Raw genomic sequence first — 26,775 nt, 5'->3', positions numbered from 1 at the left:
TCATTGGTAGGAATAAACTTTATTTCTTTCTTTAGTTTCAGCTGCAGACCTCATTGGCACCCTGCTTATTTCATGTCTTCTGTCTGCATGGCTTGCAGATTAGAACTAAGTTCTCCCAATTGAATCAGGAGCTATACTTTGTTATTGGTCATGGCATAATGTAACCTGACATATGTAAGAACGGGGGACTCATTCTAGTACTAGAGTAGAAATATTGGTGTAAACTCCTATATGTGGAAATAGTTAATATAAAAATGCTGTATTTCTGTTGCCATATGTACTGCTATGTAGCCATGTATACATTTAAATAGCGTAGGTGGAAAACTTATGCAAATGCTTACATCCCCCTCCACTTTTTTTTTTTTTTTTTAATTAGAAGAAAAGGTTGTTGCAACATATTTAACTAAATCAGAGCTTCTGAAGGCATCTGAAAATGAAGCTTTTCAGTCTCCTGAATAGGTGCGAAGCACTCAATGAAAAGCCTGTTCTTTTCCTTCACTGATGTCACTGAACACTGTGAGGCAAATGGTAAGAGTTATCGGCCCAATTAATTTTTTCATTATGTGTCTCATATTTTTACCTTATCCTGGGTAAAATTTTCTCACTTTTGAGAACTTCATTTAAACTAACGTAATGCCCATTAACATATATTGCTAATAACTGTTCAGCCATTGAGAAAAAGCACATGTAAACAAATAAACAAGCATTTTGGTGGACTGCAGGGCCTTCCCTGCAGGAAAGGTGTTAAGACAAACACCCACATCCCCATCACAGTTCTTCCAGAGGTACAGCAGACAGCACTGAAGGCTAGAGTCAAGTGTGATACACATCCTGAGTCCATCTCACTGCACACGGGTCTTTTTCTGCTGCTCTTTCTCTTTATACCAGTTTTCCCCTGCTCTAGTACTGACATCCACACACTGCAGGCCCTCGGTGTGCCTGCCCCCGGGTGGGTGCCCCACAGCTGCAGTCCTCCCTTGGCATGGAGGTCCTCCTGCCAAGAGTGTCTCCAGCCACATATCCCTCAGTGTTTCTTCCCCACATGGCTGTGGCCATTCATTTAACAGCTGTGAGTTGTGGCACAAGGGTGGCGGCTTCAGGAGACACACAGATGTGCCAGGCACAAACAGGAGACCAGCATACCACTCTCAACCATCTAAAGTAATTCTGAAATTCTGAGGATTTCAGTGGAAGAAGGATAATGAAATTTTTTTGACCTCAAAGGTTAAAGCCGTGGTAAGGCCTGACATTAAAGCTTGTCCTTTTCCTTCCTGGAGCAGATACAGGGTGAGCAGATGCCATGTTAAGCTTCACCCTGGTGACCTCCTCTTCAGCCAAAGATGGTCCAAGAAAGACTACTCTGTGCAGAGGTGAGTGCGAGTTTGCTCTTCAAACCCCCAGTACAGTGTGGGCTTTTCTCCCCATGAACTGGTTGGAGGCCATCAGGCTGCTTCAGATAAGGATTTGTGACATACTTCCAGTGAAAAACAGGTTCAGACCTGTGTCCTCTCAGTCACAGCTCTGGCATTTCAGGGCTTTTCACCCTATGTCGTTCTTTTCCAGTTGAAGGATTTCTTTTCTACTTTGGGCTCTTTCTTGTCCTGTGATTATCCAAAGAACATAAAGCTACACCCAGTCCTAAAAGGTCTGCTGTCCTCATGGCCAGATGTCTGTTGCATTCCTGCTACTTCATATAGACTGTCCTCCTGACTGTCATCAGCATGGGTGTGTTGTTGTTGTTTGTTTTTACTATTTGTATTTTAAGGGTGGTCAATTGTTATTATTTATTATTGCAGTATCTTTATATTTCTTGCTGTGCCTTCTCACCTGGGTATGCACGAGCCAATGGGCTGTATATCATCTAGGGCATTCTCTTTGCAAATACCTTTTGCTTAGTGACAGATACAGTTTTAACTTAACAGTACCGTCCAAAAGTGTTTAGTGAATTACTCTGCCAATAATGCTAGCTACAGACTAAGTGCATACGCCTTTGCTTTTGTGTTTTACCTACACTTAATAACCTTTGTCACTGGAAGAAGTAATGATTTCCCATTTCATTAGTGTATTTTTTTATTATTTTTCATTAACTTGGTAACAGATAAAGAGTAGTAACTAGAATGGGTTAAATATATTTAAAATGCTGTTTAATGGATTTTTATACAAATATTTGTAATTGCACTAATTACAGAGATACTTTTTCTTATTAACCTTTGTTTTCATATAAATATCAAATTATTCATGTGTGAACAAAAGTGTTCACTTTGTATACTAATTACTGGTTTTGACTTATTCTTTTATTGCTCTCAGAAGTTTCAGGTATCCAATTAGGATACTGAAACAATCCTTAAATACTCAGGTAATTAATCACAGACCACAAATAATGAACAACAAGTAAGGTGAACTGTGTCTAAATAATCCATTGATTTAAAATCGTCCATCCAAACTATTCATCCAATCCTTACAAATAAGGTACACTTAAAAATCAGGCCTGTGTCACACAAATTTGAGTAAGATAAAGGGCTGCATTTTTCAGCTTATTTATTTGCAAAGGATGACATATGCAGATATAATGCAAACCTTGTCAAAAAGGATTACTTTAATAAATTCTCTCACTTTTGAAAAACGTATAAAACAGAGATTCTCTTGTGATTGCTGAAAGCCACATTAACATGTTGTTATTACCAAACACCCCATTGCCTAAAAATCCTAAAAAAAGTCTATGAGGTAGCAAATCTATCAATTAGTGTATACCAAACTCCACATACAGTAAAAATACAATAGCTTTGTGTGAGGTGGGTACTGCTTATATCTAAGATCATGATTTTTCACTGAGATATCCAAATGAAGAACATTATTGCTTTTCTCCTCTTTGATCTTAAAAGCTTAGATGGGGATGGTGGTGGGTGGGTAAGGGTGTGTTTTTTTTAAGTTTTTTTTTTTAAGGGTGGACCATTTAAATTCTTGTTCTAATGCTGGATAAATAACCCACAACAATTTCTTATTTCTTATTTTCATTGCTTATATTATATATATAAGCATTGCTTATATATATTAAATGTATATAATATATATATATTTTTTACACTTTTTAGTGTAAAATTAGTAACGCTTTCCAGAGAAAAAGAATACTAAAAGTATTCATACTGTCAATATAAAGCATTTATATTCATATTTTGTCTTCATTTTTCCCTGGGCAATACCTTTCAGAATTTGGCCCAAATTCACAGTCATGTTTGTGAATACCAGATGATACGTCTTCCCCTCCAGGCCTTTCACAAAGCAAAAAGGAAGACGTATGAGGAACGGCTGAGGTCACTGGGCCTGTTCAGCCTGGAGAAGAGGAGGCTGAGGGGGGACCTCATCACAGTCTACAACTTCCTCGTAAGGGGTTGTCAAGAGGCAGGAGACCTTTTCTCCATTAACACCAGTGACAGGACCCGCGGGAACGGGGTTAAGCTGAGGCAGGGGAAATTTAGGCTGGACGTCAGGAAGGGGTTCTTCACAGAGAGGGTGGTTGCACACTGGAACAGGCTCCCCAGGGAAGTGGTCACTGCACCGAGCCTGTCTGAATTTAAGAAGAGATTGGACTGTGAACTTAGGCACATGGTCTGAACTTTTGGGTAGACCTGTGCGGTGTCAAAGAGTTGGACTTGATGATCCTTAAGGGTCCCTTCCAACTCAGGATATTCTATGATTCTATGATTCTATCCAGAACTGTATTTCTGGTGAAAGTAATATTTACTCAAGGAACATTCCCTAAGTCTGTATGTAGATTTGTGCATATTTAATTGGAAAATGTAATATCATAAATAGCTTCTTATTAGCTATTTTACATACTTAATTTTTTCCATCTTTTTAGCTAAAAATAGTGGTAGTATTTTTGCTATGAGTTCCTATGCTGTAATAATGTGTCACCCAAGGGGTGACTGAATGTCACATGCTTGTGTTACACGTATGTGTATATACAACAGATGACTTACTCTGTTGTATGGCAGTCAGAAATAAAATACTCTACCAATCTGTTCACCTACTGTCCGAGCTCTACTTCTGGTATGAAAGGAATTATTATGTGAGTGATATGACCATTTTACCAGTTTATCTCATCTCCATAACACAAGTGTAAATCATGTCTTGGGTATTCTGGAATAACTGTGAATCTCTGTTTTCAGTTTTCCGTTGTCTTCAAAATGCTTTTGCTTCAGGAGTAATACTTTCACACTTACTGAAATTGCTCATTGCAAGTGAATTGAATCATCAAGCTTCAAGTTAAGAGAGGGAACAATAACATTAATTCAACAACTTTAATGATAAAGATGACAAGTACAATTTTTTCATAAGATGTATATCTCTCAATAATTTATTAGCATATAAAACAAACCCCACAGATATATGTGCACATGCTCCCAGACTAGAACAGCACTTCTGCATGGACCTAATTATAAACATGTGAGTGGTACCTTTGATTTGAATTGGACTACTCGCATACTTAAATTTAAGCATCTGTTTAAGTACTGTGTTTAGGACTGCAGTCATAGAAGAGAGGATAAAACCCACAGAATTTCACTCAGTCCCTAGTAAAGCTAGTAAGACTCTCGCCACTGCCTATGGTGAGATTGGATCAGATCCAGCCATGGATGAAGTGCTCAGCATGAGAAAACCACTGAAATGTGCAAAGCATTTGTAACTAAAAACATATCTGAAGGGAAAGGACATTTTCTGACATGTAAGCATGAGATTGTGCTGAATCTGTGACACTGAAAGACTATTATCTATATTCATGTATTATCCGAGGAAAAAGCAGCCATCATGGGAGTGAGGCCTGCAAGGTTATGCGGGAGAGAGAAAACTTAAAAAATGAGGCTGTGCATTGCATTGAGGGAGTAAAAATAACAAGAGAAAGCCACTTTTCTTTAAATCACTCTGCATCAAGTATATGTTTGAGGTGTTTTGTTTTCTTTTCTTTTTTTGCCAGTTGAGCGATTTTTAAGGTATTGCTGAATACTGAGTAATATGACATTCAAGTACTAAATGTGAAGTCATATTTTTCAAGCATAACACCCTCAGGTAGCTGTTAGCTGTCTCTGGAAGACAAAATTATTTTGCAGCCTGCTCCTTGAGGACTATCTTTAAACAAATTGGATATTTCACTGGGATTGTTTTCTGCCTCCTGGCTGCCAGGAATGACTGTACTCTTATTGTTCTTCATATGATGAAGTAATCTGAAAAAAAAAAAGTACAAAAAGGTAATCACACAAAAATTTATATGGAATACATGAGCAAAGACTCATCTATGTCTCTCCCTGAAAGCCATCTTCCCTCTTTCTTATCTTCACACTTCATCCTTCCTTGTCACGTCTGGTCACTTTTTTTTGTCAGAGTTTTATCATCTGCCACTTCAAATCCTTTATGGTCACTAAACATGGCTATTTTTCTACAAATTATTTAATCTTAGAAAATATCTTTGCCCCACAGAAGAAAGTTCAACTCATTTTAGTGCAGTTTCCCTCACCACAGATTTATGTATTAATTTTACACCAGTGAATTATTTCTAAACTACAGTCAGAATACACAAATGCTCTAAGCATTAAAATGACTTCAGAAATGGCCTATGTAAAAGAAAATCAAGTGTGACAAATTCAAGAAAATTTGACACAAGTTCCTATCATCCATTGGAGAGTTCCTCTCAGAGGAAGGAAAATAGTTGTCGTATAGCTGTAAAAGATATAAACTCTAATGTTCTCACTTTCCATAACTATATCACTGTGTTTTACATTTACGTCACTATTACTCCAAATTTCCAAGTAATATTTTGTCTTCTCCAATAACTATGCACACACAATTTTTATTTGAATCACAATATCAGTTGCAGACTCAGAAGAAAAACATGCATTCTGGTAGGTCCTATTCGCAGGTTAAAAGTGGATAACCAGGTTGAGGAACTTGATGTCAGTTTTCCTTGTGCTTCCATATTTTATTTTTAATTTGCAGTTATATCTAAATTATTCACCCTTTAAAAAAGAGAAAAAAATCTTTTGTTTGTTGGTGATCTGGTCTGGGCATATAAGAAAACCTAGAACTAGAAAATTAAAAGATAAAAAATAAAAATAAAAAGGATGTATTTCTAAACTCTTTGATTGAGACACAAAGAAACAACACTCTTGGTGAGTTTTGCCTAAGCTGATCCGTGTAGTTCCAAAATGGTGAATTCTAAGGTGGGACATTTGTTCATAGGAGCCACAGTATGCAAATGCAGAGTACATCCTAAATTTTAAGGCCTAAACAGAGACACAGGGTCATGAAAAGCTTACATCCATTAGTAGAAATACTCAGACTCTTGGTATAGAGGTTAGAATTTGTTGTCTAGGTCTTCACTGACTTTTACAGGTGGAAGAGTAACATTGCAGAAAGCACCTATTCAACACTAGGAAAAAGTGAATTATTTATTTCACTGGCAATGACAGCAGCTGATACTCCTCAGTGGTTTGTGAGACGTGTGGTTACAACATGCCGCTAGCCTTCTTCAATAAGGTGATTTGAAGGCTGGGTTAGCAACCCAGCAAGGTATACAAATAAAGTTTGTTGATCGAAACATGGACATTGACAGAGCTCCCATGAGGGAAAAAAAAAAAAAAAGTTTGTTTGTTTCCTGTACAGCTTTCCAAACTTTACAAATAAACCTTGCAATCAATATTTTCAACCCAGACTAGCTATGTTAAAGGCCCATACTACTGTGTTGGTGAGGGTTTGTCTCATTCTGAGGGGATGCAGGGTGTTATTTTTATTATTATCTTCCCTGTTTCCGACCCTTCTTTCTTCACAAAAAAGTCTCCAGACAGAGTATGTGCAGGGTACATCCGAAAGAAATGAGTAAGGGATGGGCCAGCAGTGGTGCTCCAGAAGAGAACTCTGCACAGCTGGCTGTCATGCTATGGAGTTGTGTCCTGTGAGGGAACAAATCATGCTTCTCACCTTGCTGCTAGCATGGGGCAAAATAGGAAAAAATGACATGGAGGAAACCTCATGGTGATTTTCCCTAGAGCTCCCTTGAGGGAGAGGGGAGCTCAAGGGAGGGGGTGCTTTGGAGGAATATGATTAAGCAAATGTAATCCAAATGAATGAAATGTAAATCTCAGAGGAAGTTTATACAGTTTATTCAGGACTGTGGTGCCAGTTTTACAAAGTGATTTTACGCCAGCTGGACTCTTGAAGTTCTTACAAATACTTAAGTTCTAATGTAAAATCCACATGAGATTTAGTGGCTGAGAGAAATTTTGGGAGGTTTGCCAAGCACCTTCTGTTGGGTTGTTCCTAAACTTACACAGCTCTATGTCCTAAAAGAAGCGAACAATTACTTCAGAATGTATTCTCCCAATATTCAATAGATTTCAGTAATGTTGCATTCCAGGATCCATTTGATGATGCAAACTTACAGCCATTGAAATATTTACTCAATGGAAAAAAAGAAAAAAAAATCAATACATAGAGGTTGACAGAGCAGAAATCAAAAAAGAGACACACCGTGTGGTCAAAGAACGTAAGTCTGGTCCACATACCACCCTGCAAAGTCTTTCTGCTCTTAGAAGAGGCTAATTCAGCATTTAAGTTTCCAACCAAGAAAGGGGTCTGCTCCCTCTAGTCATTTGCAGAGTTTTGCACATCTAGCAAAATTTTATGTGATAAATAAAGCTTTTGCTGTTTTGCATCTAAAAGATCATAATCATTGTTTCCACCTTGGCCACCCAGTGCTCTCATGAGCTGCTTATGCCCTAGGAAACAGGCTTGGTTATAATTAACAAAAGAAACGGGTGACTTATTTTTAAAGATGTCTTCCCCTTGCTAATAATCTGGTTTTCATGAACTGCAGCTGCTCCAGTTTTGGAATCATTGATCTGTCATGTGCACAGAGACACAGTTCTTTCCACAAAAAGCACATAAAAAGATAAAGTAATCAAATAATTTCCTTTTCGAAACATGATCCATGCTCTTGGAATTGCTTGTGAGTATCTCAGGTGGTACTGTTCAGGCAAACTCACAAATAAATTGGCTTTTACTCTGTTTAGCACAGGCAATAATTCCTTTTTAGGGTACTTCATTTTCATTTAGTCTCTAGTTCAATTCTATGCTGACAATTTGCATTAATGCAGCCATGTGTTAATTGAACATAAACCACAATATAAATGCAACATTTCTGTCCTGAAATTAATAACCATCATTTGTAGACCACATCATGTATTTTATTGTAGAAATAATTTACTGATAGGGTATTTTATGCTTAGCAGTGATTAAGAAACTGTGCAATTTACAACAGAAACAAACGGAGCCATATAAAATGGGTAATAAAATGTGTGTGCATGTATATAAATTTGTTTATATGAAACACAAATTAAAAATTTAAATGGTTCTGTAATATAAGGCAAAGTAGAAAGGGCTTTTCATATTATTATCCTTCAAATTGATATGCAAACAAATAAAAGATCCAGATTTACAGGAGGATTTGTTTTATATAAAAACAAACCCTTTCACTAGAAGGAAGCATCTGTTTCAGCCATTAATAACATGTGTAATGTATACGCTGCTTTGAACTAAACATTTCCATTATAACTGAAAGCCCATTTACAGAGACAGAAGCAGTGCCTGAGTGTGATCAGTCATAGTGTCACCCTAGCATACGATTGCTGCTGCAGAGCAGGAGCTTGGGCATATGCTTTCCCAAAAGCCTCTAATGTCAATCTCAAGCAGTAAAGGGGAAACATTAAGTGCACCTTGCCACCATTAATGTGGAAAGTAGCGTTAAGTCCCTATGATTTGCTTGGCAAGTTGCATTTAGTGCTGGATCATGTTTATAAAAGTTAAACTGCTGCACCAAAACTAATGCAAAAGCTATATTCTTGGTTTATGGCTTATTAGCAGTTCTCTGTGTTTTCTCCTGACAGCACAAAATGCAATCCTTCCCACTCTCTCTCAACCTCCCCCACCTCCCACCCCACAAATTCTCCTTGTTAAATGTTTGAGAAAAAAAAAAGACTTTTTTTTTTTTTTCAACAAAGTTTTAGGAAGAGGTTTGCATGGCTTTTTTAAGTTTTTACAATGCAACCTAAATAGGAGAAAAGCTGCACCTGCATTATTGACCTTAAATACTGCTAGCTAATGTAGCGCAAAGGCATTCAGCAGATTTTTCACACCAAAGTTTTCTGGGCAGCCTTCCAAAACATAGCAGCAGTTTAAAATGACCCCAACTTTGTGAATGTGAATGGAGCCATTATAGGGTAATCGTCTTTCCCAGCTTTAAGTTACATTTAGCAGCTTAGACTGAACTAAGGATTTATTTTTTTTTTCTAAATGACAAGCTTTAACTCCTTATAAAGTTAATTCTTCTGCAGATTTTTTTTTCAGTAATGCACAAGGAAATCATTCCTAGTTTGTCTATTTAAGAAAAATCTGCAATGGCTTGACAAATGTGAATATTGTAGTGCTCTGTTTGATGAAAAGTAAGAGATCATTTCAGTGCTCAGGTATTCAGTATCATTTCTACATCCCTTAAATATAAATTACACATAAATTCTGTGCTAGGCTTTGCTAGTGCCTTACAGTACATGATGAAAAAATGTGTTGAGCATGGGAAACTAAAGCAGGTAGGGCTGGTGGGAGGGATGCGATTTAATTGGTAAACTCTTGACATAGAATCTTTTGAATTATTTCCTGGAACCTGTATAGAGCAAAACAGCAACAACAACAAAGCAACAACAAAAAATACTTGAGTGATGCCGAGTATTTTTTAAACCCCTCAGTTGCAGGATAGGCCAAAAAAAAATGCAGAGGTCTCCCCTTCAGCATGATTCACATGGCAGAGCTGCCTTAATCATTTTGTATTTTGGAGTTATGCAGAATCCTGCTTTTGCAGCTGGTAAGCTCCCAGGGCTCAACATAGTTGCACTGAAGCCCTGTCATTGTGTCAGCAGAAGTTCACAGAAGTGGTTATTTTTCTGTGAAATGTATTAGTATGATCAGTTCAGTGAATTCCCATGGTAATGTATTCTCTCAAAACAGTTGCACCATAGCCATGCAGATCATACTGTGTTTTTTAAACAAAGAAAATGATATATTTTTTTTGAGTAAATATATACATACTTTTGAGTGTTAGAACTTTTGCTTGTTCGTAAAGGAGGTGACCTATTAAGCGGAGAGGTGAAAGAAATTTTTTTTATGCTCATATGAAAAATCAAAAACAAACTTATGAAAACTGTAGATTCATAAGCTTCTGTGGGCAGCCTAACCAGAAGAAATCCTATTCTTTGATCTGTCTGAGATGTCTAAGTGCGATTAATGTTCTACTGAGTATACTGTGATAATAGCGTTCAGTTTTGCTTTCATTTCTGTTGTTCAGGCTATTAATATTTTATGGAAGAAAACACAATGCCTATAGGAATAAAACAATATTTTATTGCTTGATATGATTGCTTACATTTCCTCCTTCTAGCTGAAAATCAGAAATTGATATTAGTTGAATTACTAAAACAGCTACATTTGTCCTGAAGCCCTGAGAGAGTTTGGTAACCCAGTAAGAGAAGGGTGTTTCTGTCACAAATACGTGGGAGGCTCTCAGACTGTTGAGCAATTAAGTGGACCTGAATAATCCTATGTAATTAAGCTTCTTACTGCATAATTATCTTTATTTTAAATGTGTCTTTTGATGAAACATCTGTTCCTTGCTCTAGATTTGAAAAGATACATCCATGCACATGATGAAAATGGTGCTTGTGAGGCCATCGCACATGGTACTGCTGTTCAGTTCCTTGGCGACAAATGTTGTAATTTGCTCCGTCTTTGCGTGCAAGAGGCAGGTGCTGCTGCATCCGTGGCCTGCTTTGCCTGACCTCCACGCTTGCTGCAGCTGCCTTTCATATTGTTACCCAGAGAAATAATTGTGTTTGACAACCAAGCTGAGGATTGTTATGTGGTGAAGTGGGGAAGGGGTGCACACAGTGGAAGTACTGTCAGAGCTGTTGAAGGTGGCTATCCCAACTGACTGGGCAGTAAACAAGGCAAAAAATAAAGTTGGGCCCTAATAATTGGAATCTATTTTTCCCTTTGATATCAAATACAGTTTGACTGCTGCTACAAAGAAAGCTGTTGCATTTCTGTTAAATGTATTGTCTTTTCCAAGGTAGTTGCAATTTGCAAAATACGGTATGCATTCTTTTACAAGCTACAGACTCTGTTAAAAAGAATTACCTTTTCTTACTGACTTTTAAAGCAAGAGGAGCTTCTATTAAATGTAATAATTATTTTCCCTATGGACTTATATGGTACTCATGTTAGTAACAATAGATTTCTACTAATGAATAGTTTCTTCTAAATGAAACCACATGAAATATTGGTGATGTTTTTGTTTAGTAACTGAATTGTGCTTTCCAACTGTAAAAGCCATGTTAGAAGTTTCCTTCTACTCTCTCTCTAAATGAATGTTTTCTTAGGCTTCTCAGAACTATGCATGACCTCAGATGAAATTTGTTCAGACCACCAGACACAGAGATGTGTGTGTCTCACTCTTTATCCTCTCTTCTTTATAAGATAGTTATGACTACAGGAGAAAATCATGTACAAATGTTACAGCAGCCCATATTGCACAGTATCTCCCACACGGTAGGGTAAAATAGCTACTGTAGCTACATTTCCACAGCATAGTTCACAGCCAGGTTCAAGATCTTTGGATTTAGCTCTATCTAGTAAAAATGAACAAAATCACAGCTGTTAACTTCTCTCGGAGCTGGACCAGGCTCTTATTTTTTTCAGTACTACTCTAGTACATGCTGTTCTAGATGCTCTTCATGCTCTTCATGCTCTTTTTTGGGTGTGGGAACTGGCAGAGGCTAGCTGACCAATGTGCTTATAGTTGCAGAAAGAGGCAATGGCTGAATCAGAAATACGGGTTTGGTCCCTGGGCTCTCACATCCTCCGCTACCACACAAAGATTTGTAAAGCTTCTTTTCTTTAATGAGCCAATTCAATGCAAAATAAACCACACTGACTAGATACTGAAAGTTCAGTTTGATGGTTCTTCTTGATAAAACATGCCAAACAGTTGAGACATCTTAAAAATGTGCATAGAATTTGTTGGTCAGCACAGCTGAATGAGCTGTCGAAAATAGCCTGGGGAGGTTTATAAACAGACTGACATGCTACAGTATTTAGAGTTCCCAGGCATAGCCTTGACTAAATTTTGAAATGTTTTGGAAGGAAAGAGTTCTAAGCAGCATCCTGTCAGCAGCCCTAATTACTGTCATGTATCCAGTTTTCACAACAGTCTCTCAACCAGCCTGCTTTAGTATTTCTGTGCAAAACCATTTGGTTGGGTCCTTGGCAGAATTCCTAGACCTGCATTTGTTGTAACAATGCCTACTAGCACCACTGTGGACAAATTTATGCCCACCACTTAAGGTAGGGTGAGGGACGGGGTGGTGGGATTATCCAAATATAACTGAAGTCAGGAGCCTCTGTCATGGGACGGCAAGGCTGGGACATTCAGCTGCTTCTAAGAGGAAAACAGGTCCCAGCTACCAAGGGACCCTGTAGGAGCTAGGAGCTGTCTACCTCTACAACACCTATTTACTGCTGGTCATTTGAGAACTCCTCAGAGGCACCTAAACATGTTGGAGGAACAGGCCAAAAGGAATGTCATAAAATTGAACAAGGGCAAACTGTGGAGAAGGAGCTACTCTGGGAGCACCCACCAGCCTATGTGCAGATTGCAGGGAGCCAGAGCTGGGCACAGCAGGACAAGGGCCTGGCAGCAGGAAACCTCTCCCCAAGAGCAGAGGTGAGCGGAGACACGGGCTGCCCAGGGCTGTGCAGGCTCCCTGCCTGCCTGAGTGGCCTGCTCCGGCCCCAGGAACCTCCCCACAGGAGTTATTCTACACTTTTCTTCTGTGACTTGGCTTCTAGGCCTTCTTCTTGACTTGGCTTTCTAGGAGTGGGGTCAAGGAGAAATGAAGCCTCTCTTCACGGGTTTTCCTTTAGAAAGGTCAAGTTTGCAGCAACAGAACAGAGTTGAGGGCCAGTCCTCGCTTCATAGGTGTGCCTTTTTCTGTCCTTGTAAGAATATTTCTAAATTGACACATATTCTAAACCTGTTGGAAATTGGAGTTTCATATACCCAATAAATAAATAAATAAATAAATAAATAAATAAAATAAAATAAAATAAAATAAAATAAATAAATAATGTTTTGATATTTGAGCCAGCAAAATGGGACATTCAAGGTAGATGAGTAAGTCCCTGCTGCAGTTGCCCTCCACACTGGTTCCTTGGTCCTCTCCTGCTTTGTGATGGAAGCTGTCCTCAGCTAAGGTGAAGGAGAAACAGTCTGAGTTGAAAGCAAATGATGTAAAGTTTAAATTAAGTTAAGGAGACAGGAAGGAAAAAATATAAAGTTGAAGTTAAAATAAATAAATAAATAATAAAATGTCACGATGGAGAAAGAATGAGGAACTGAGCATTAAGATCCCTATAAATGTGAGGTTGCCTATTTTTGTGTGGAAATACTGTATTGTAGGAGTACAACACTGGTTGTACTGAGGAACTCTGCCTTCTCTGGCTTTTTTACTTGTGTATAGAGTCTGCTCCTTCAGTCTTTCTTGACGTGAAGTTATGCTGAAGTCAAAAGGGATAAAATAAAAGGTAAGATTTGCTCTTTTAAATTGCAATTTCAGGCAAATATACTTTATGTAGGTGGCAAAGATATAATAGGATATTGAAATTACAGTAACATAGCCACAAATACATTGAAATCATGCAGGATTTTTAATATAATTTCCACTTGTCAACATCTATTCCAGACATTTTTATTGCTAAAGACAGTAGCAATTTAGATAAAATGTATTTTATGAATACTATCTATCCTGCAGTCTTTGCTGTGAAATACTTACTGCATAGAGAACTTTGCTTTTAAAGACTTTGAATGCTGACATGAGAAGTGCTTTACATTACAATAAAATGTGCAAATTGCATGCCCTTACAATGTGCACTGTATGCAAAGTGGCATGATTGAATTCATTTGAATATCTTCTATGCTGGGTGGATGTGTAGGGTCTAACAAGCTTTCTAATGTTCTGTGTTTTTTTTTTTTTTTTCTGTTTTGTTTTGTTTGTGTGTGTGTTTGTCTTTTAAAGTGTGTTCCAATGAGCTGAAGGCTTATTTTCTTATATTTAAAAAGATCTTCAACACCATTTCATTACTGAAGAACAAAGATAAAATTTCAGAAGGAAAACCACCGTCATATAAGCAGCTCCATGGTCCTTATATCTTAGTTCTATTACTGCATCCACTACAGGACAATTCTATCTCTCCTTCCCATGTTCTGGTCCTTGTAGACAGCACATAGTCTAAGGCATGGGTGGCATCTTCCCCTATAGGAGGTCCAGAGTGATAGAAGAGTGCTGCCACTGAACTGACAAGGTCAAAAGAATTCTTGTTTACACTGATATGGATCTGAAGGCACTCACTGGAGGCTCACCACCATGAAACTGGCTTATGTGAGAAAGCAATTACATCCCTGGGATTAAAAAACAACTATTCATAATCCAAGTGAGTGAGAAACATGGGCAGGAGAAAAAAAAAAAAAAAAAAAAAAAAAGTGTGGAACATAACTCTGATTGCTTTTGATGAGAATTTTTCTGTGTTCACATTAGCCCTGCAGGATTTGATTTTTGATTATATGAAGTGCCAGTAGACACTCGTCATAGATTTCTGGCAAATGTTTATTTGGATCTAAAGGAAAAAGCCTTTTTCTATGTGATAACCTGAGTGGAGAGAGTATGTGTAGCAAGTGATTATACTTTACAAGAGTTTTAGGTCACAATGCAGGTCACAGCTGGAATGGTTGGTTAAGACCTTGTCTCTCTTCAGGGAATTTCTCTAGTGCCATAAGCTTGACAGTCTGTAATTTTACTGTGGATATGTACATTTGCTAAGCATGGTCTTCTCTGTAGAACAGCTGGAATTGCCAGTCAGGGCTGGAGCTGGGCCAGTATTCTGTCTCTGCTGGTGGTCAGCCCTCCACCATGAGTGAAATTGCTACTATTTTTTAACTTCCATTGAAAAAATACCAAAATGTACTACTTTTTTTTTTGTTTGTTTGTTTTTGAAAGCAAGCAAAATAAAATAATTATTGCTGTATTCTTATCTTCTCAGGATCTTCTATAAAAAGAATTTTTTGGGTACATTTTCTCCATTAATCTGCCCAAACCTTTGAAAAATCACTTTGCTTATGTTCATCAATAATTTGTGACACCAATAGAAAGGTTTTTGGCACTGGGACAATCAGATGGGGGTGGCTACCTGGAGACTGGAAATATGAGAAGGGTCTGGAGCAAACAGAGAATCCACAAAGGAGGAAGGAGAACTGCAGAACAACTAATGAAGTGCTAAGGAAGAGGGGCAGTTTGAACAGATGGTGTCAAGGTGTCAAGAACTGGTAGCAGGAGAGATGTGCTGATACAAACAGAACAGAATGAAAAATGATTTTCATTTCCAGTAATGTTTTTTTACTTTTTGCTGGCATTGTGAAATAGTATAATTTGAGTAACACAATGCAAATCTGATTTCCAGTCACTATACATTGTTATTTTGTGAAAATGGATGTTTTGCAATTATAAATTTGATTTTTATAGCAAAAAAAATAAAAAATAAAAATAAAAATAAAAATAAAAATAAAAATAAAAATAAAAATAAAAATAAAAGGACTTTCAAGCCACTTCTGTTCACTTCCCTACAGCCCTACATGACAGCTTCTGAAAAACACAATTTGGGGGCTAGCTATCTGCCTTCAAATAATTTTTCAGGTTTTGGGAGGGTTGAAACTGTATGGAAGAGAAAAGTGAAGAAGCTTCAATAAAACACTGTAATTTTCATATTTCGGAATCAGTCTGTCATCCAAAGGACAGCCTCTGTCTACAAAAGTGGAAGTCTTTCCTTGGAGGATTGCAGGTGTTTCAGTGTGTTCCTGCTCTGTTACTTGGTCTGAACTTTAAATTTCTTTGTAGATGGATATAATTCCTTATTTGCTTATGTTTGAACTCTTGTGTTGCTTGATGTCATACATATGAATGCTCTTTGAACTCCGGATAGAAGTACATTTCTCTCTTTTAAAGAAACCAGAATGTGTAGTTTCTGTGAATATATTAATACTCTTTTTTTTTTTTTTTTTTCTGTTATTGATAAAGCCTCATGATCGTTACAAGTTATATAAGCCTATGACATGTATTTAACAGCCCATATGCATACTTAAGATAGCTTCTTAAAGAGTGCAAATTTGCAGGTTCAGGCGCATAACAATGAACATGTAGAGACTAGAGGAGAAACAACAAGAAAGCATGAAAAATCTTGATCTTGCTACAGATCTTGTTCTTTGAAAAAGAATCCTTTGCAGGATTTGTTGCAAACCCAATTTCTTCTTAATCATAATCTCTGGCTTTCTAGTGGATTGACAATAGCTTTGTCAGTTTTGATCCTTTGAATTTTAGGGTCCTTATGTAGTATAGAATGAGTAAAGGGTTTTTGTTGTTGTTTGGTTTGTTAGTTTGGTTTGGTTTGCTTTGCTTTTTCCCTACAAAATCAAAATAATTAAGTTATTGGTACGAAGAAAGAAAGTTGAGTTAGATTTCTCTGATATTTGGAGCACTTGTAATCTTTGAATTTGGATTACTTACCTTTTAGTACAATTCAATGATAAACGCATGTGTAGCCGTTTATATCCTTCAAGGATGGCTGCAGCTCTGTGCTCTTTCTCCTACCTCCCTCTGTTCAGCAAAGAGGAAAAAAATGAAATATCATATTAATTTCATATTTGAAAGAATGATTGAAAACATGATCCTATTTATATAGTACATTGTGTTATAAAAGTGTGTAACTGTCAGACAAATATTACAATGCTGTAAGTGGATAAGCAGAGATTTAAAAATTAAATGTCCTTTCTTCTGGGCAATATTAGTTATTGTTTTGCACTCTGAAAATATTATTTGCATTAAAATAGTCTGAAATATAAATCTGCTGCCTAGGTTACAGGCAGTTATTATAGTAACTTCTGCTTTATGTTTGTTATTCTACTTTGTTTTGTACTTGAGTTTTCCCAATTTCTTGTTACATACTTGTACCTAAAATGTCATTGATAGTGGTTATTAATTACTATCCCAATATTTGCATTTGTTTTTGATTCTTGAATCACAATCACTGCTCTTTGAGATCCACATGTTACACAATAGTTGACCAGAACAAACCCACGACCTTTCAGTAGATGACTTCTGTGCTATTCTTTGTCCTTTGATAACTCTGGGCTGCTTTTGTCTTCTACATAAAGACATCAAGAAACAAATGCAAAACAAAACCTGTTTCTAAAAGGTCTTTGGGGATTTGCTTTGATTCAATTTCTTTAAACAGCATGTGAGGGAATTGCCTAAGAGCACCTTCCTTCTCTAATTAGTTTAGTCACCTCTGCTGTTAAAGCAACCTCCTCCAGCAGTGAAAACAGTATTGTAAATATGGTCAGATAGCATCTGATGGACAAATATATATTCTCATTTTCCTGGGGTCTCTTTTTGAACTATAAAAGTCAGATAACAAATACTTAAATTTTTCAAGCAATTGGAACTGAGCTGTAATTGCATCCCTTCCATTACTCTTAATGACAACATTGTGCTTATTACAAGGTACAAGCAGAATTGTTTTCTTTCTATTGTTTTGTTTTTAAGATATATTTTGCATAGCATAACACAACACTGTATAGCAATATATCTCGTTTGAACATATTTTACTTGAAGCTTTAGAAAAACTTCTTTTTTTCTTCTTCTTGTCTGAAACCCATTAAGGGAAGCAGTAGAGGTTGAGGAAGAGATTCTAAAATGAGCAGTAATAATAACCAAACAGGCAAATGCAAAGCTTAATGCATTGTTTGTGACATTTCCAGTCTCAAGAGTGCTGTGGAAGAGTTAGTAAGCAGCCATTCTTTCTGTGGGCAGTACTGCAGTGCTGGTACAGACAGCTGTGGGAAAACACCTTGACAGCCAAGCATGACTCCCCACTGACTCACCTCCTTCAATTTTTTGTGAACTCCACCCTGTAAGACTGGTAATCAGTGAAGAGGGAGAAACACCATGTAGGCATTTTCAGAAAAAAAATCTCCAGTGTGTTTTCCTAAGCATACACATTTTTACACTACTGCTATGATAAATATTTCCATAAGTACAATTGGGTTGTACTGTTCCCTTGTGTGGAAAAAGCCCAAAGGTAAAAATATCTCTTCTAAAAGCACTGTAAGTTCTGTTAATGGGATTCTCACCAGTGTATGCTGTATCCACTTCTCTGGTAAAGAGGCCTCTCTGTGGAGGGCTGCCATGCAATCTGTTTTTTTGTTTTGTACTGTTACACAAATGTCAGATATCTTTCTTTCACATAGTCCCACTGGTTTGCTGTCCCAACTGAAAACTTGGATAGATAGATAGATAGATAGATAGATAGATAGATAGATAGGCAGATAGATGATAGAATAATAGAACCAAACAGTCATGGAGTCATAGAATTACAGAGTCATGGAATGGCTTGAGTTTGAAGGGGTAATGATCATCTAGTTCCAACCTCACTGCCATGCGTAGTGACACCTCTCACCAGACCGTGTTGCTCAAAGCCCCATCCAGCCTGGCCTTGAACACTTCCAGGGGTGAGGCATCCAGCACAACATGTTCCAGTGCCTCACCACCCTCTGAGTGAAGAATTCTTTCTGAATATCTAATCTAAATCTTTTTTTTTAGATTTACACTTCTCAAGCCTGTCCAGGTCCCTTTAGATGGCATCTGGTGTATCAACTGCACCACTCAGCTTGGTGTCATCTGAAAACTTGCTGAGGATGCACTCAATCCTACTGTCTATGTCATTGATAAAGATGTTAAACAGCACTTGTGCTGGGACAGATCCCTGTGGGACACCACTCATCACTGACCTCCACCTGGACATAGAGTCATTGACTGCCGGGACTTTTCAAATATGATGGAGAGAGGCTTGGCAACTCCATCAGGCAATTCCTTCAGGCTCCTGGGATGCATGGCAGTGGGCACCATAAACTTGTACCTGTTTGGTTTCGTCAGGTGGTCTCAGACCTGCTCTTCACATACAGTGGGAGGGAGTTTGCGCCCTGTGTCCCTGCCGAGACGTTCAGAGACATGGGAAGCCTGACTGGCAAAGAAGTAGTTGGGTACCTCAACATTCTCCGTGTCTGTCATTACTAGTTCTCCCTTCTCATTTATCAGAGCGGGTACACTTTCCTTGGCCTTTCTTTTCTGGCCAATGTACCCCTAGAATCCCTTCTTGCTATTCTTTGCATCCCTTGACAATCTCAGTTTCTCGTCACATCCCTTCACATCTGGACTGCACCCCTCTACTCTTCACAGGCCACATGTCCCTGCTTCCACTGCCTGTGCCTTTCCTTCCTGTACCTCAGTTTGACCAGCTGGTCAAACTTGCTCAGGCATGCTGTTTAAATACCTTCCCTGCTAGATTTTTTTTCAGCAGATATCAGAGTGGATGAAGTTCCCCATCAAGATGAGAGCCTGCGAACATGATGGTCCTTGTACATGTAGTTGAAGCAAAGATGGTTCCCTTTTGTCAGGGTGCCTGTAGTACATCCCGATCACAAGGTGCCCTGTATTGGTGCCCACAAGCTCTCAGCCTGGCCATGACTATTTCTCAGAGGCATCTGTTTTCATTCATTCCATTCCCTAAGATAAAACTGTCCCTCCATAATAACTCCAGCCCCTATGTCTGTGCCTATGTCTTCTGAAAATCTTGTAGTCCTCTATTCCAGTGTTGTAGTTACGTGATGTGTCCCACCACGTTTCTGCTATAATAATCAGGTCATGGATGGGTAGATAGATGGATAATTTTATTTATTTATTTCCCATTAGCAAGCTAATCTGACTCACTTTGCAGCCACATGTTGTGGGTGCTGGGCAAAAGGCAAGCGCTGAGAATATGCTGATGAGAGCAGATGGGAGGGCAGGGTTTCTCCATCCACAGCAGCTCTCTCTTAGACCAGCCTAAGCCATCTGTGAACCCGCACACTGTTGTCTTGTTCCTTTAAACATTTTGCCTCTCCGCACTTGAAAGGCTTTCCCTCCCTTCACTGTTTGCCCAGGCTTTCGGGAGGAGGGAGTGAGAGGGATGAGGAGGAGGGGGGAGGAGGAAGCTAGTTCTGGGGTTTGAACAATTAAGCCTTTTCTTGGTGAAGGCGACAATCTGTTTCACTGTCAGCTCTCCCTTTGGGTGTGTCGAAGGAAGGGTTCTGCCCGCATTGTCTGTTCCCTTTCCAGAATCCAGATGTCTTTGTTTGCTTATCGCAGGGAAAGATATTTGGCTTTTACAGCATCCTTCACACTGAGGAACATACCCATTCATTATAGATTAATGACTTGCTACAAATGACTACAAATTCCAGTTTGGAGATTTCCTGCCATTGTAAATCTCACTTAAATGGTTCGTCCATCTTTTCTTCACATTTCTTCCGACTTTATGTCACTTTTCCTCTTTCCTCTTGACTGTTGTTGCTTTGTGTAATTTTTCCCTTAGAGTGCTTTGAGATTTGTAAAGCACTGTGTAAATATTAAACATTAAACAGTAATTATGAGCTTTTAAACTTAGTTTCTGTTGATAGAGTGATACTAATATGATGCTGTCAAACTGATGCCTGACAACAAAATGTTAAAGCAAAATAAGCCCAGCCGTTGGTACAGAAATCAGTTTCTAGCAGCTTCATTTTGAAACAAATGGTAGTCCAGGCAATAAGTGTCTGATGAAGCTAATAAATGTATCACTTTGATGGAGCTGTCACCCATGCTGAGTCCTATTCCTCCTTCTGAGGTATGCAAGGGTGTTTCGGTGTTAGAAAGGGACATAATTCATGTGCATGGCAACCCCTCAGGCACCTCTCTAATAATTCTGTAGCTTTGTGTAGAAGTTTAAACTCTCTGTCAGCATGTGCTGCACAGGGAAGATGTGCTGTAGGCTTATGGCTCTCTGCTAGCTTTGCTGCAGGCAGAGTAGCCTTCACCACTTGTTAACAGCTTCACAGCTCTTGAGCAAACATGAATGAGTGTCTGTACATGTTTCTAAAGAGGATCTCAGGAAAACACTAAAACTGAGGACATGCTCCAGTACATTTAGCCACATATATATATATATACTAACAATATAGCAACAAAAAAGAACTTTCAGCTATGTTGGCTTGTATTCAGTAGGTTCAGGGGAATCTGCTCTGTTCTAAAGTATTCTAAATATTCTCTTCCAAAATGTACTTTTCTAAAAAAATTTTTTCTAAGCTTTGTATAGTTTAAAACTCCAGGGGAAAAAAAATAAAAATAAAAAATAAAAAATAGTTCTTAAGAGTTTTTGGGTAATGCTGAGTTGAAATATCTGTGCTTGAATCTGTCAGGTTATCTTAGATCTGTAAAAAATAACAAGTCAAAATGTAGCTTTCTTGTACAAAACACAAATCAGTTTTTGAGCTAAAGATATTTGTTCTTGCAGCTTTTTTTGTTTGATTTTCTCTCTTTTTTTTTTTTTTAATTAAACCATGAATCCAATTTTATGAGTAATGTTGATTAGGGAGATGATTTTTATGACATATTTGTACAAGTAAAGGGCTCATAGTGAACAGAATTTTGCCATCTGAAAAGTGCTTTTGCCAGTACTTTTTTTTTATTATTATTATTATTTTTTGAGATAGAAGGATTTGGTTTATATTTACAAAAATCCTCTCTTGGCTACTGTAGGAAAAAGGTAGTAGACTAAACATCATGATCTCGAGTCAAATAGGTTTCATGCAGTCCTTGAAGCTTATACCCTGCCAACTCATTGTATAACACTGACTGCAGGACCTACGACAAACAGATTACAAAGCCAGTTTATTCAGCTATTGTATTTTGTCTGAGTCCTTTCTGAAGCTGAAGCAGTCATTGCAGCAGGGTGCACTAATTGCTCATTTGCTGCAGTAACCTTTTCAACTGGACAGCATCTCATGTCTGATTTCATGTTGATGTCTCTTTCCTTTAATTACGGTGTGCTGGCAGGGGGAGAAAGCCTGGTGGTGTGAAGTGCACTATATAGTGCTTACAGCGGGCTTGCTGTGTTCTTTAGACTTGCTCTGAGAACAGAGTAGCATGAGTGTATCTTCTGTTCACTTTATTTTTATACTTCATATTCTAACCAAGCTTAGTCAGTAGCATTTGTACCTTTCTACAGTGTGTACATTGAAAGTCCTTTCCTAATCATTTGTGGATAAAAGGTCATTGTTCAAATTAATTTGAGAAGTTATTGCCTGTAAAAAAAAAAAAGGAAAACAACAACAATGACAACAAACAGAAGTGGTTGATTTTATTAATTACAAAATCACAGAATCACAGAATTGAAGGGGTTGGAAGGAGCCTTGAAAGATCATCAGGTCCAACTCCCCTGCCAAAGCATAAGATTCCTTAGAGAATGATCATGATAATGATAATTCTTGTTTCTTGCCCTAAAATTATTGGTACTTTAAAGTCTTATTTTTATTATTTTTGCTTATACAATATTGATATGTGGTTTGGAAATGTCTCTGGATTTTACTCACATGAAAAATTGGGGCTGCTTCCAAGTGTCTATTAAGATTTTGATATCAAGAAGGTATTAAAAAACTGACAACATCAACAACAAAACACAGAGAGTTTTAAAACACTTAGATAAATATGTCATGGATTCAGGACTTATCTGCTTGATCTTAAAATGCCACAATGCCCATTGACTATGCACTCATCTGCAGTGTCTTATACTAAGCCCCAAACTGGAAAAGATAATTTATAAATTTCTTATTTCAGTACTTTGCTTTTAAGAAAATAAAATGTGCTCATATTTCTCTTTATAAATGGCTTACATTTATACATTAGTGTCCAAGCCAACAGTCTACAGTTTTGTTGTTTGTTTTGTTTTGTTTTGTTTTGTTTTCTGCAGAGCACATCATGGTTTTTGAGCACTAGAGGCTGGTAAATGACAGATTGAGATAAAAGTTGTTAGCATCACTTCTGTAGGCTAAGTATAAAAATGACTATAAAAACTACACTAGTAAAAACAATGCCAAGCTTTAATTCTGAGGTTGCATGTGTAGCATCACACACAGTGTAGAGGACTTACAACAGCTTACTGGTTCCTGAGGGATAATACTTTTAAGGAGAGTAACACAATTTTATTTTGACTGTAATGTATTTGACCTCCTACAAGCATCATTGCTAACTAAGGATGACATGTAAAGATATGATGTGTGATAAAAGAAAATAGATAGACATAATTGATAAAAGCTGTTTTTTGTGTCTCCTCTCCTCTCCTCTCCTCTCCTCTCCTCTCCTCTCCTCTCCTCTCCTCTCCTCTCCTCTCCTCTCCTCTCCTCTCCTCTCCTCTCCTCTCCTCTCCTCTCCTCTCCTCTCCTCTCCTCTCCTCTCCTCTCCTCTCCTCTCCTCTCCTCTCCTCTCCTCTCCTCTCCTCTCCTCTCCTCTCCTCTCCTCTCCTCTCCTCTCCTCTCCTCTCCTCGACTGGCTCCAGCTGACAGCTAAGCAGTAACATAGTGACACTCTCACCCCACTCCAACCCAGTGGAGAGTGGGAGAAAACAGGAAGAACAGGAGTGAGAAAATTCAAGGGTCAAAATAAGGACAGAGAGAAAACTCACCAGCTACTGTCAAGGGCAAAACAAACTCATCTTAAAGAATGTAACTCAGTTTAAAACATTTAATCAGCTATTTGAGTGCTGGGAAACAGACAAGACATATTTAACCACTTAAGAAAAACACCTTTCTTCCCCTTTCCCCAGGTTCAGTTCTACTCCAGACACCCTCCACCCACCTTTCTGTTCTCTACAGTCATTAGTGCTGCAGGTTACATTCCATCCCTTCAATGGAAACTATTGAGTGCATTTGCTCTGAGACCAAAGACTTTTTATTTTCTTAGAAAATCAGGACTAAAATAAGTATCATTAAGCAATACAAAAAGGCATTTTTTGTTATTGATGGTGGTGGTGGTGTGGTTTTGGTTGTTGTCGTCATTGTTGCTGCTGTTGCTTTTTAATCTTTAAATATCTACTTCAGGATAGATTTTTCTTTGCCAGTGTCGAAGGATAATTTTCTTTTGGGAACTGGCTAGTCACATGGGGAACCAGTAGAAAAAGATGTGATAATGACTTCTCGTTTTAATATTTCTCTATCACAACGTCACTGATACAATGTAGCATCCAAACATGGTTATTTGTCAGCATGGCTTTCTTTGTACCATGGCAGCTAAATTATTATGAAGGTCACTCTTCACAGTACCAGTCTAATCCACTGCAGTGGAAATTCCAGGAAATGCATTTTAATTCACAAAATTTCAAACCAAAGAAATATCCAATAATTAAGGAGGTGGGGGTTCTTGTTTTGATTTTGTTTTGTTTTTAACGAAACTGCTGTATACATAAATTCTGTTCTTCCAGTCAGTAGCAGTGCACCTAAAAAAGTTTATTGTTTCTTCCAAGTAATTCAAGACAGCTTTAGCTTTAGGGCATTAAAGGTTCTTTATATCTCTCAGTGTTGACTACTAAAGTCTATAATTTTCCTGCTTAAGCGCACCTAAGCCAATACCTTCAGCTTTGAAAGATAATTTAGCCAGGTAGAATCTGAGTATACAGTACATGATTAACCATAATGGAAACTATTTTTTGCCTGCCCTTAACCCAGCCTCCAATCTTCTGGCTGTAACTGTGTGCCTGTAATTAAATGTGAGCATGATGGCTTTCAGACACACTCTGATAGCTGAACATCTGAACAGCACTAGAAGCTGTTCTGTTAAACATGATGCCATAAAAGTGGTGGGATAGAAAACTTACATTTTTTGTATTACCGTCTTAATTCTGTTGGGATTTTAAATTAAAAACAATAACTGAATTATGTAAGCTATCAAATGCACTTTTATTAAAATGAAAGAGCTTTGTTATTACATTAGTTGTTTTTACTTAATCAGCAAAGTAAAGGTTAAAAATGGACTAAAAGAAGAAAACCTGGATTAAATTGAGGTCTTGCAGCATGTTAGAAATGGATGAGGGTTATGATATAGTTCCTTTCTTTCCTTTCCTGAAATTTACCATCAGTATCCTTAGGCACCATCCTAACATTCTGTGACTTTTTATTGTCAGGTTCTACCTAGATATAAGAATTAGCTAATTTCCCTGAAATATGCAGATTTTTTTTCCTAGTTTGAGACGGATTTATAAGAGGTGTTGCTAGCTTGAGGTGTATGATTTTCTTTATATTTTGGATACTTTTTAACTTATCGTCAACTGAATACTAAATTCAGTGAGATATTTGTGTTACTAAGTAAAACACTGCCTAAATAAAATCCATAATCAAGGAAAAGGTATTATAAGACTTTATATTTATTCATAATAATGTAATATATTAAGTATAATACGTTTATATTATATCAGACTTATCTTTTACACTTATTTGAATTCCCAACTTCATCTTCTGAGAATAAACGTGACAGAAAAAAGGCTATATATTGTTTATTTTCAACACATACAGAAAGAACACCAAGAGCAATCAAAGATTATTCCATGAGATACATCCATCTGTCACAATGTTTCATAGCATACCACTGCAACTGTGAAATCGAGCATGAAAATTTGAAACTAAATGCAAAATATTTTTCCCTTTAAGTGAATAAAACCAATGGCGAAGTATGTGATCTATAACCAAGCCGCGTGTAATAAAGACCTAAAGACTGTCATTTGCTGACACTAAGATTCAAATTTAAAATCTGAAAATGTCCATATTAAGAGTTCTGTCAAAGCTTCGATCTCTTTACAGTGATGACAGGTAAACCTATGGGAAGATGACGAACTCTGCACTTGAAACAACAGCAACAGGCCAGGCCAGTAGAGATGAGGGATCACTAATCATCTTAAAAGATGTAACTCTTTCTGCCTAGCAAATACCTACCAAGGCAATGAAGGAAAGGGAAAAATGAGAGTAATTCAACATTAAAAAAAGTTTTAATTTAACACTCTAATTGCTGCACTGTGGCTCTGTAAGATGTTACATTTCTAAAGGAAGCTAATATAAACAAAGCACCATCTGTGAACTCCTAAAGAAGGAACGAAAGGGAGAAGTTCTGACATAAAAATAATAGGACTAAAAATATTCCCGAAGGATGAAGTTCCTTATTACTGGAAATTACATTTGACAGATGTCAGTTTGTCGGCAAGAGTTGCTTGTCTTTGATTTTTTTTTCTCCATTTGCAGAGATGTATTAACTGCTTTGGCAAGACAAATTGGCATAATGAAGACAAGAATATTAACAGTTTGAGTTTGAAAGCCACCCTCCATTTTGTACCCATGATTAATTATAGCCATGCATATCAGATGTTAGCTGTTAGGAGTTAGATTTGCGACCTAGCCACTTCAACACAATCTTTCGCAGCAGTGAAGTAGTGTAACTCACTCGCACTTGTTGTTAACATTTAAAACATTATTTATAAAATTTCATCTCAATAAAAGTTCTTCTACACATTAAAAAAAATAGAAATGCAATAATTTTATTCATAAAACAGTGTGTTGTTTCTTACGAGGCCTGGCCAGATCTGACTGGAGAAGCTTAAGAGATTATTACCTCTGAAGTTGTATTACGACTCTCCTGTTTCACACTGCTCCTCCTTCAGCGAACCCAGAATTATAAGGAAAGC

At 37.6% G+C, this 26,775-nt stretch overlaps 1 long non-coding RNA gene across 1 annotated transcript; it reads left to right on the top strand.

Moving 5' to 3' along the window:
• Positions 1 to 1,015: 1,015 nt before the first annotated feature.
• LOC311426858 lies at positions 1,016 to 15,598 on the top strand. Its single transcript, XR_014687089.1, has 4 exons — positions 1,016 to 1,161; positions 1,281 to 1,370; positions 13,614 to 13,677; positions 14,169 to 15,598. It is a non-coding gene; the product is annotated as an uncharacterized lncRNA (long non-coding RNA).
• Positions 15,599 to 26,775: the final 11,177 nt, after the last annotated feature.

The sequence above is a fragment of the Aythya ferina genome (genome assembly GCF_964211825.1).
Source record: "Aythya ferina genome assembly, chromosome: Z".
Classification (NCBI taxonomy): Eukaryota; Metazoa; Chordata; class Aves; order Anseriformes; family Anatidae; genus Aythya; species Aythya ferina.
The sequence above is the reverse complement of the archived record's forward strand: the minus strand, read 5'-3'. Positions and strand labels throughout refer to the sequence as shown.